Source organism: Palaemon carinicauda, chromosome 44 (assembly GCF_036898095.1).
Source record: "Palaemon carinicauda isolate YSFRI2023 chromosome 44, ASM3689809v2, whole genome shotgun sequence".
Taxonomy (NCBI): Eukaryota; Metazoa; Arthropoda; class Malacostraca; order Decapoda; family Palaemonidae; genus Palaemon; species Palaemon carinicauda.
Genome location: NC_090768.1, coordinates 4,974,357 through 4,987,433, shown reverse-complemented (window position 1 = coordinate 4,987,433; position 13,077 = coordinate 4,974,357).

The following is a 13,077-nucleotide window of genomic DNA, read 5'->3' as shown; positions in this document are numbered from 1 at the left end:
ACCTCCATCCTTTGCTCACAAGGATATCAGGCTGCAGACACTACCAGAAAGTATGGAGCTTGAGCGGGTATCGAACCCTAGTTCGGCGAATGCTTGCCGGGGACGTTTCCAATAGGCCACCACAACCTTAAAGAGAGAGAGAGAGAGAGAGAGAGAGAGAGAGAGAGAGAGAGAGAGAGAGAGAGAGAGCACTTTTTATATTCCAAAGATATCATCCTGATAGATGCCGGTTTGAAATTGATATTTTCGCATTGAAAATGGAAAACGTTTAGATGGTGTCGTATTCACCATTAGTATTGACGGAATTCGTGTAGAATGTCACCAGAATCAAGTCTTCAAAGCTTTCCCGTTACTTTGCTTTCAGAAGAGATTTTGATGGTTATTGGACATTCGCGACCTGTCCCTGCTGGAGCAGATTGCGTTCTTGGACAATTTGGAACAGAATTAAACACATTTCGGATGTCATTTTCATTATCGGCGACTCGTTACCCTTTTATGGCTGTAATGACTTTCAAAGTAATAGTTATTTTGCAAAGATTAATAGATATTTTACTAAGCAACTTGTTTAGAAAATGTTTGATTTCTGTGGGAGGCTTTTATACCTTTGCACTCATAGTTAATTTATATAGCTTGTACTTTGTCGGGGAAGTGAAAAAAAAAAATTCAGGATACCCTGCCTGGTCATCCATAATAATACCGAAATATAAAACTGTAAATACACCTTTGAAGTTTTCGATTGTTCCTAAACATCTACATTTAAAACGCATCATGAACAGAAAGAATTGTGATCGTGTTATTATGAAACACAATGTAATTTTCCTCAAATATTCACAGATTTTGGAGGTACTATGTCCTTTAATTCATCCCTTTGTAATTGTAGATAGTTATGACTAACTAGACTTCTCAGTGATGCCCGTTGTATTTTAGACTTAGCTTGATCAGAGACAATTTGAAAAGACATTAAAAAAAGGTGGTTTTCAGTATCTTTGCTAGAACTTGGAACAACGATATCAACGCGCCTTTAATAAAATTCTCTCTCTCTCTCTCTCTCTCTCTCTCTCTCTCTCTCTCTCTCTCTCTCTCTCTCTCTCTCTCTCTCTCTCTCATAACGAAAGCTTTGACTCTTTTATAAAAGTCAGTTGTGGGCCCCACCTTTGGTATGCAACACGAGTCTGGCGTCCTCATCCCAAACTCCAGTCAATTATCTTGACGGCTTTTTTACACCTTCGTCGTGTAGACTTTGGAATTTCTCAGGTCTCAAGAATCCTTTGATAGGTCTTGTTTTAAAAGGAGAGTTTGTCGTAGACTACCATGCCTTGCCATGATTTTATTTTTAAAGCTGATACACAGTTTTGATGTGCGGGGATCTATGTGTAAATATTTTCTTGTAAAGCCGCCTGGTGTATGTATGTGTATATATATATATATATATATATATATATATATATGTGTGTGTGTGTGTGTGTTTGTGTGTGTATATACTGTATATACTTATATGTATATTTGTATGTGTATATATACATATATATATGTGTGTTTATACATATATTCATATGTGTATCTATTATATATATTTAAATATATACAGGTATTATATTGCGCATCAAAGGGAATTTTTTTTTACTCAGGTTGTAGACTGGAGGAAACTTCTAGAAACAGCTTTGCCTGAAATTACAGGCTTAGGAAGCGGAAAAGATGATTCAGTCAGAAAATGGCCAGCTTCCATGATCACCATCTTCGTACAATTTTTGGGAACATGCAAGGAGTTCCAATAGAAGTAATGACTGTCCTTGTTTGAGACGCTTGCTGTCATTTCTTATAATAAAAAAAGACAAGAATTTTGTCTTTCCAGATATTTGTTACTAAAAAGAGTAAGTCATTATGGAGGTGGAGAAAATGTCTTGCTAGATTTGCAATTTCAGCCGAATATAATTCCCATGCATTTCTTGATAAATATAGGAGTTGCTATTTCAATCCAATCTGAAAATAAAGACATAGCGAGCAATATTTCGGTGTTGAAGAGTCTTAAAAGAGCATGGTTGGTCCAAACCCTTGCTATTTTTTTGGCCTTTGTTGACTGACGGCGATTTCATGATCAGCTCATAGATTTTCAACATATTTACTTAAAACATTTTAATATTGTTTGTATTAAACCCTCCGAATCTCCATGAATAATTTTGCTATTATTTTAAAACTTTAATTAGCCCAATTTCACACACACAGATTACCTCGCATTTAACAAACGCATTTCCAATTACACCCTTGTAAGCGCGTAAAGGTAAACTCTTTAAAAAGCTGGTAATCATGACGTAGTTAACCAATCCTCGCGTGACTATATCCCTCATATAGAGGAAGAGATTTCTTGGCAGGGATCCGAATGTCGATCTTTGTTTGTGCAATCTGTTCATTTAATTCCGGTACACTTCACGGGAAGCTGAGGAGACGTATGGCAGCTGTACAGTTGTCTTTACTAATTCCGGTACACTTCACGGGAAACTGAGGAGACGTATGGCAGCTGTACAGTTGTCTTTACTAATTCCGGTACACTTCACGGGAAACTGAGGAGACGTATGGCAGCTGTACAGTTGTCTTTACTAATTCCGGTACACTTCACGGGAAACTGAGGAGACGTATGGCAGCTGTACAGTTGTCTTTACTAATTCCGGTACACTTCACGGGAAGCTGAGGAGACGTATGGCAGCTGTACAGTTGTCTTTACTAATTCCGGTACACTTCAAAGGGAAACTGAGGAGACGTATGGCAGCTGTACAGTTGTCTTCACTAATTCCGGTACACTTCACGGGAAGCTGAGGAGACGCATGGCAGCTGTACAGTTGTCTTCACTAATTCCGGTACACTTCACGGGAAGCTGAGGAGACGCATGGCAGCTGTACAGTTGTCTTCACTAATTCCGGTACACTTCACGGGAAGCTGAGGAGACGCATGGCAGCTGTACAGTTGTCTTTACTAATTCCGGTACACTTCACGGGAAGCTAAGGAGACGCATGGCAGCTGTACAGATGTCTTCACTAATTCCGGTACATTTCACGGGAAGCTGAGGAGACGCATGGCAGCTGTACAGTTGTCTTCACTAATTCTGGTACACTTCACGAGAAGCTAAGGAGAAGTCTGTCAGCTTTACATTGTAGCTGGTAGCATTTTATTTAGCAAAAGGGAAACTGTTGGCAATGCTGCCTGTAAAACAAAGCTGCTGGACTTGTAAACATGAGATTAAATGCATTTTTATTAATTTTGCAAGTGCTGTTGAGCAAATAACTAGTTTTCTATACAGCACTTCATAATATTATTAAAAAAGTATTGGATCATGAGTTTATAAGCTCAGCTACTTTTTTTAACAGGCAGCGTTGTCAACAGTTTATCTTTTTTGGTAGAAAAACCGCGTTATCTGCTACAATGTAGACGTCTCTTTGATTCCGGTGAAGTATACCGGAAATAATGAGGCCAACTGTACATTACAGCAGGTAACGATGTGTTTAGTAAAAGAGAAACTATTGGCAACACTGCCTGTAAAACACGTGATCCAATGAATTATTAATTAATTTTACGAAATGCTGTATAGAAAAAATATTGTTATTTGCTTAACAGAAATTGGTAATATTGATAAAATGCATTTGATCAACGACTGCATTGCTAACAGTACCTGCTTCAACGTATACAGTACTGCTGTGAGATCTCCTTACCTACCCTTGAAGTGTACCGGAATTAATAAGGCAACTCCAGGTGAGAAGCAACAATACTGCTTCAAATTATTATGCTTCTTTGGCTAGCATTTTCAACTCGTTTCTCACCCTTTGTTGATTAAGAGACATATATGTTTCGTAGATTATTTGTATATTAACACAGGTCTCTTGCAAGTGTTTATTTTTCAGATGGGGATTTCCTGTATACTGAAGCTTACTCATCGACCAAATGACGTTTTTTCAAAATTAATAATAAAGAATTGGCATAGACTCTATTTATGGTTAAAAAAACACCTGATATATATATATATATATATATATATATATATATATATATATATATATATATATATATAATGTATATATATATATACTATATATGTATATATATATATATATATATATATATATACTATATATGTATATATATATATATATATATATATATATATGTGTGTATATATATATATACTATATATATATATATATATATATATATATATATATATATATATATATATATATACATACTATATATATATATATATATATATATATATATATATACATATATATATATATATACTATATATGTATATATATACTATATATATATATATATATATATATATATATATATATATATAATACATAAGGGAAATATTTAGGGGGTCTTCATCCCCGTTGTATCATGATTTAATGGATACGGGGCTCAAGTTAACCGCAATCTGCATAGAAACTTCGTATCTCTTTTAAAGGAGATTCTTTCAGGATGGCTGAATATTAATAGTCATGTAACCTTTATTTAAAGTCTCGATTTTATAGTTCTTCGTTTCTTGATGGGAAACTAGAAACTACGAAATTGATAATGAGATATACAAGGTTAGCTATTGAGAATTTTATTATGTGAAGCTTTCGAGTAGATTTTAGATGAAGGGAAATAATTTTTAAAGCAACTTTTTTTAGTCCTCGTATTGATGTACAGCACATGGACCATTTTATATCTACTTTTCGTTGTTTATTTCTTGCAATATCTTTCATACTTGAACCGTTCTTATGTTGAGTGCACTTCATATTTGTTTCAAGGAGTGACATACTAAAACACAAATGTATATAATTCTTTTGCTGAAATTACCTTTGAATATTAATTATCATATGTCTGCTTTCACTGTTATTGTGTTGTCCAAGATGAACACTCGATTGAAGTAATACTTTTACCTCAGTGTCCATTTTTACACAGTATTGAAAATTGCTGAAATGTTTTAGAGAGAGAAAAAAACGAATTTTTTGTGTTGAAATCAAATATATGAAGAGAATTTTCTGTCTAATGTAAAGTCCAAAATATCCTCAAGTATACAATTTCTTGTATCGTTTATCTCTCGTTGCTCACCCTTAAGCATTTTTTGAAGTTTAAACGAATACTATAAACGTGATAGATAAAGTTCATATTGAATTTATTGGCATTCGATCAGGAATACAATTGTTTTCAAAACCTTGTCTTTCGAACCCCTTATTTTATCATATTAATCGGCACTTTAATTTAATTCAAGTATGTAAATTTACAGATGTTTAAACTATTCACGAAATGATTTTAGTAATAAATACTTTTTTAAATTTTAAGTTGAACTTAAGAATATTTGAAAATAATCAGTATTAACACCAACTTAAACGTTCTATTACTATTTGATTAAAAAAGGGAAATGAACGAACACGAAGACTTCCTGGATCAATCAACATGGGTGTCATTACAGATTCTCTTCTCGTAGATTTCACGAATTCAGGTTAGCCAGTCATTGCAAATCAGACTTATTATCTGTCACGTTGCTCAAGGACATCCACTACTGAGGTGACTGAGCCGGAAATGCCTTATAATAGGGGTAATAAGGGTGGTCACTAGTTCCTTGAAGGTAATGACTACTCTAATGTTGAGTTATTCGATGAAGAAGAGGGTTCCTTTTAGGTTTTATTGAAATATGTGTGTAAATATATAGTAGCATATATATATATATATATATATATATATATATATATATATATATATATATATATATACATATATATACATATGCACACACCTTAACGTAGTGAAAGGGGTTGTGTATTGTGCTGATACTGTAATAACCGGGGCTACCCATACTAGGTTGGTTTGCCGTGAGTGATCAGCAGCGTGGTAATGAAAATGTCCAAAATCCAGACTTGGCTGAGGACTAGAAACTGCTGCATTTGTTGTTGTTGTATATATATATATATATATATATATATATATATATGTATATATATATATATATATATATATATATATATATATACATATCTAAAAATTTCGATGAAAGATGTCGCCTTTGTTAGCAACAATAGGAATGTATGAAGAGATTGCTGATTTAATTCTCCTGTATGCAAATGGACGTGTGGATGCTGAATGCTATTTAGAGATGAAAAAGAGGAAGTTGTTGTGGTAAATAGATTTGTACAAGAGGAGGAAAAAGAATTTCTATGGGTAAAAGATGGATGTAAAGGATCTGATATTCTAGTTACTTAGTGGGTTAAAATGAATAATTCGGAGATTTTGATGAACAGAAGATTAAGTAGATCGGACAAGAGGTGGTTATTGGGTTAGGAAAGATGTAAGACAAGGGAAACTTATACTTAAGAGGCATTGTTTTTTTTTTTCAGTAATGATTTCTATCTTAGTATTTTGCTCTCCTTCAATAAATTCCACACTGGAAACATTAGTGGGATATCCTATCGCTAATTATCAATTTACATAATGTAGGACGAATTTAAACAAATAGAAATTCGAAATGGACGTTTTACTATAAATGACCCTTCCATTTCTATTTGAGCATCCACTCGGATTCCAAAGTACTTTTAATTATTTCTCCTGACTTGCTGCCGGCTGCTGCCCGGCCCTCGCCAGTGCAGTGGCTCAGACCACTTTAATCATCTGGTGGCTCACTCGTCTGTGAAAACGCTTTGGATTGAGAGGGAATTTAATTTCCGCCAGGACATAAGATTCTCGATAACGTAGATCATCAAGATTGTTTATTTTGGGAACATTTCAATTAGAAAAATGTCTGCTAAGTCTATAGGAAAACCTTTTCAAGTCGTAACTCTTTTTCAGTGTGAATAAGATTAGGTAATTGAAATTATGGTAGAATACGTAGCTTTAAACCTTGTGATTCAAGTTCCATGTTGTACTATCCTCTCTCACACACAATATTTCGTATGATAATGAAAGCAAATTTCCTTAGTCGAAAACAAGTTGGGTTAATGAATTTGTAATTTAAAAATATATATTGTACGTGATGTTCTTCCTCCCAATGATTGTAGTAAAATGGTATTAATATGGCAAATTAGCAATTTGGTGTTTCCTTCGGAATTACTTTATTCTGACTGTGTGTGTATATGTGTGGTTTATATATATATATATATATATATATATATATATATATATATATGTATATATATATATATATATATATATATATATATATATATATATATATATATATATATATATATATATATATACAGTGGAACCTCTACACACGAACGTATCTACATCCGAATTTTCCAACATCCGAAGTAAAATTCGAGCAAATTTTTGACTCTACACCCGAATTTTATTTCGACACACGAAGTAAGCAATTTTCGTCGTACCGGTTGTATCCGAATTTTTCGACACGCGAAGTACAATTCGAACACGTTCCTACTCTACACCCGAATGTTTTTTTCGACACCCGAAGTAAACAATACTCGTACGCGTAGTCGGTGCTCATAGCGCCTGAAGTGTTTTTTATTTCCGCCGATAGAAGGCAGCACTTCGACCTCGGAGGGACCCTCAATTAGCGCGGCTCGGGTCAGTCCTCTGTTCTCGTCAGCTTCTTGCGGTTGTGCCCTGTGCGTTCTGCTATTAACTGTGTTTTAATCGTGATTTTTTTCGTGCATCCTTTAACGGTAATTTACGTAAAGTATGGGTCCTAAAAGGCTTAGTTTTGCAAGTGTTAGTGGTAGTGGTGAGAAAAGGAAGAAGGAAATGCTTTCTTTAGACGTAAAGCAGGAAATTATTGAAGAACATGAGCGTGAGTGAACTTGCTAAACAGTATGGCCGTAATATGTTGACGATCTCGACAATCCTTAAACAGAAGGAAGCTATTAAAACAGTGAAACCTTCTAAGGGGATCACCATAATTTCAAAACGCCGTAGCCCTATCATAGAAGAGATGGAACGACTTCTGCTAGTGTGGATCAAGGACAGAGAGATCGTTGGCGACACCATCACCGAGACCGTCATCTGCGAGAAGGCGCACGCCATCTTTACGGACTTGAAGGAGGAGAGCTCTAGGGGTGATACTGGGGAGAGTTCAACCGAGCCTTCCTCAGATGATTTCAAGGCATCTCGTGGCTGGTTTGAGAAATTTAAGAAACGGTCCGGGATTCATTCAGTTGTTCGCCACGGAGAGGCTGCTAGTGCGGACACAAAGGCTGCAGCTGACTTTGTCAAGAACTTCGAAAGGATCGTGCTGGAAGAAGTCTACGTAGAGCAGCAAGTGTTTAATTGTGATGAAACCGGGCTGTTTTGGAAGAAGATGCCCAGTCGAACCTACATCACCGCCGAAGAGAAGAAATTGCCTGGGCATAAGCCGATGAAGGATCGGTTGACTCTTGCCCTATGTGCCAACGCTAGCGGGGACTGCAAAGTCAAGCCCTTACTGGTTTACCATTCCGAGAACCCTAGGGCCTTTAAGGCACACAACGTCGATAAGGACCAGCTTCATGTTTTCTGGCGATCCAACTCGAAGGCCTGGGTCACTAGGCAGTTCTTTGTGCAATGGGTTAACCAAGTTTTCGGCCCTTCTGTGAAGAAGTATCTTCATGAACAGAAATTGCCTTTAAAGTGACTGCTATGCCTTGACAATGCACCCGCTCCCCCCCCCCCCCCCCCGGACTTGAAGATGATATCTTCGATGAATTTAAGTTCATAAAGGTGCTGTATCTTCCACCGAATACCACCTCTATCCTCCAGCCCATGGACCAGCAAGTCATCTCTAATTTTAAGAAGCTGTACACCAAGCACTTATTTAAGCAGTGCTTTAATGTCACGCAAAGCACCAACTTAACTTTGCGTGGAGGTAGAACATGTGTTAGGTTCGGCGCATATAAAAGAGGTGTTAGGAAAATATCAAGACGTGGTCGACTTCATCGACAAATACCACCCAAAAAAATTGCAGGTTTGTCGTGTAGTTTCGCAGTTCGATGATGTTTGCCTAACTCACTTTCGAAACATTCTGAAAAGCCGTACCAAGCAACTATCTATCGATAATTTCTTTAAAAAAACTACGAAGCGAACTCGTGATGAAGAGGATGTAAGTGATTCGAAGAAAACGGCAAAGAGTGAAGCGGAAGAAAGTGAAACAAAGAAAACGGCAAAGAGTGAAGCGAAAGAAATTCAATCAATTTTAAGTGTAGAGAGTGAAAGTGATTAAAATTAATCATCAAAAAGAAAAAAAAGAAAATGTAAAAAAAATATAAAATATAAAAAAAAAAAAAATAAGTTAAGTTATGTTAAAGTTCACTTAGTGTAAGTTAGAATATGTTACGGTAGTGTACGTTTATCGTAGTTAACCTCTCTACCTCCTCGCCGCCCGTCCATCTCCTCTCTGCGTAGCAAGACCAACAACACCTGCGCTAGAGTTTCTAAGGTAAAGTGACGCTAAAAACCCGTTTCTTATTTATAATTTTTTGCTAATTCTTCTTATTTACATGTCTATTATCTAATTTAGTGTGCATTATTCTCATGGGAAATTATGTGTAGTAGTTTATTAAGAAGTTATCATAGGTTTTTGGGCTCAACCACGGATTAATCCTATTTCAATGTATTCTTATGGGAAAATTCTCTTCTACATCCGAAGTTGGTTCTGGAACGGATTAAATTCGTATGTAGAGGTACCACTGTATATATATACACATATATATATGTATGTATATGTATATATAAATATAAATATATATATATATATATATATATATATATATATACATATACATATATATATATATATATATATATATATATAAATATAAATATAAATACACACCCACGCACACACGTGTGCACTACCCGTTAAAATTGACGGCTAAATAACGCTGATTATTTAGATATGCACACGCACACACCCCTCTCTGTACCTGGGAGACTGGAAAGTAATATATATATAGCCAAACACTTGATCTTTGTTATGTAGTGGAATTTATCAGTTTCATAAAACACGAAGATATACAATGGTAGCCCAGTCACTTAATCATCCATCGTCGTTTAAGGGGTCCGCTGTAGGACAAAACTTTTATGGGCAATTCATCGTTTAAAGTTTATTTTACATTCCCCTTTGTCAGTTTATTTTACGTTTCCCTTTGTCATTCCAAGGTACTTATAACTGACACACTTTTATATATATATATATATATATATATATATATATATATATATATATATATATATATATATATATATATATTTATATATATATGTATATGTATATATATATATATATATATATGTATATATATATATATATATATATATATATATATGTATATATATACATACATATATATATATATATATATATATATATATATATATATATATATATATATATATATATATATATAACGGATTTTGAGCGAAGCGAAAAATCTATTTTTGGGTGAGATGGCCATGTCGTCCTGATGGAAGTTCCTATAGCGTAGCTTCCTAGGGTATATTACAACTACGGCGATATTCCCAGAGAATTTACCTTAAGGTACCAGAATTCTAACTCCTGGAGCGAGTATCCCTCGTGAAAGGGATATCGCGACATATCAGAGGACGTATTCTAGACACGTCACATGGCAATCTACATCCTGGACAGAGATTTCGTCTCGTAGGAGGTGATTGACGAGATACGAATTCGGGAAAGAAAAAGGGGGAGCCGCTCCCAAGGCTTCCCTATCCCCCGATTCGTATGCGTGCCTGGCGCCAATCCTGGCGCCATCTGTATTCTTTGTAGCGTACACGAGGTGCTACAGATACTGTATGTAGGGAGGGGTCCTACGGCCCTTTCTTAGAAAGGCAAGGGCGGGTCCATCAGGACGACATGGCCATCTCACCCAAAAATAGATTTTTCGCTTCGCTCAAAATCCGTTTTTTGGGCTCAAGCCATGTCGTCCTGATGGAAGTGTACCAGAGCATTACTGTATCTGTGGATTCTCAGAACGTGCCGTACTCCCCGGAGGTAATTTTTTCCCGGTCGACTAGACCTAGAGACCTAAGATGTTACCGTTATACATCTTTTCAACTAACTATAAACTATGTTAGAGCTTCCTGCCCCCTACAGGGAAGAGTCCTACTAGACTCTGGAAAAGTCTCGAAGAGTACATATATCTATGTATGAATACCAGGCAAGCTAATATAGTGGTCTCTCCCTATATTAAGTAAAGCATAGTTTGTAAAGGACCACTGCGTCAATATGAAATATCGACCAGTTTTCCGCACAATACTTGTATTGGACAAAGGTTTTATATCCGCATAGGAGGAAAACCAATGCAACATAGCTTGCATAAAGGAACAATTCTATTAGAATTATCCCAGATAAGGTACATAGAATGAATGCTCAATTATACCAATAAATTGACACAGGTGAAGGAGACGCAAGGTTCTCAAGAATCAGATTATTGACAGGCAATAAATAGACAGGTTAACCACAATTATATATATATATATATAAGAAGAGGATAACCCAAAACTTTAAGCATAAGTATGATAGTAAACAGAGCTTGTTTGTCTGAAAGAAAAAACATTAGATGCCACTTTTAAGATACCGAGGTATCAAAGTCATAAAAGCCTGTATTACAAATCAATGACATTAGCGTTAGAAACGCTCGGCACACATGTCTGCACTTATGCTAGGTTCACCTTCGGAAATGGAACAGTCTGGATGGGCAACACAGTGCCCTCACTTAGTTTGTAGTACAGTATGTAACTACACACTCACCCTGGAATTAATCATCCCAATTAAGACCACTGTTCCTCGCAGAGTTAAACAGTAGGGTTAACACCGCTACCCACTGCTACCACAGATCTCTTTTAGTTCCTCTACTTGCTTCGCATAGTGGCGAAAGAACACTCTGGAAGACTTCCAGCCAGTGTATGAACGGAGATGTTCAAAATCCATACAATTAAAGAAATTTAAGAATGAGGCAACTTTCCTCGGATCGTGACCTGCGGGTGTATTGTCAGGATCCGCTCTGCGAATAAAATATGTGATTTTCGCTCTGAGTTGATTCAGAGATAAATTTGAGCCTGATGTTTCTCCCCTGAATAGTTGACCACCCTTGAAGTCTGAAGTTCTATGAAGATAGACCTTTAGGCATTCTACTGGACATAAAGATGCATCTTCTTTCAGAGGGCAGATTCTCCAGGGACCCCACCTGTTGGTGGGTAACTCATTCTTGGCGAGAAACGTAGGATCCGGAAACAGGTTCAGTTCTTCCCCATCCAGGAACTGAACACGACCTGCCTCTCTCGAGAGGCTACAATCTCACTAACCCTGGCCCCGGACGCGAGTGCAAAATAGGAAAATAACTTTTTGTGTCAAATCCTTTAACGCACACTCTTCATTGCTCAACAGAGAAGCGAAATGAAGAACTTGTCTAAAGACCATGAAATGAGCTTTGGAGGTGCTGAAGGTCTGAGCCTAGCACAGGCTTTCGGGACTTTATTAAAGATCTCGTTACCTAGGTCGACCTGGAAGGCATATAGAATGGGTCTTGTCAAAGCAGACTTACACGCTGAAATCGTGTTCGCTGCCAACCCTTGACCATGGAGGTGGGGAAAAAAGATAAGCAGAAGTCTGTCAAGATCTCCTGCGGAATCTTCGCCTTGACAAAAGGCCACCCATTTTCTCCAAGATGACTCATATTGCCTTCTAGTAGATTTGCACTTATATTCCTCAAGGAAGTCTATACTGGCTTTCGAAATCCCGAAACGCTTTCTCACCGCTAGGGAGAGAAAATCATGACAGTTGACTTCTGGACTCGCTGGGTCAGAACTGGATCTGGTAGTGGTACAAACTTCAGCTACAGTTCCAATCCCAGGAGGAACCACACGCTGTTCGGCTACTTGTGGGCCACTATTGCCGCTACCCTTTGAAGGATCTCAGTTTGTTGAGGACCCTCAACAGAAGGTTGTGAGGAGGGAACAGATAAATCTTGGACCATCTGTTCCAGTCGAGGGACATCGCGTCCACTGCTTCCGCTAAGGGGTTCTCGTACGGGGCACGTACAGGGGCAACTTCTTGTTGTCTTTCGTCGCAAAGAGGTCTATCTGCAGTTCTGG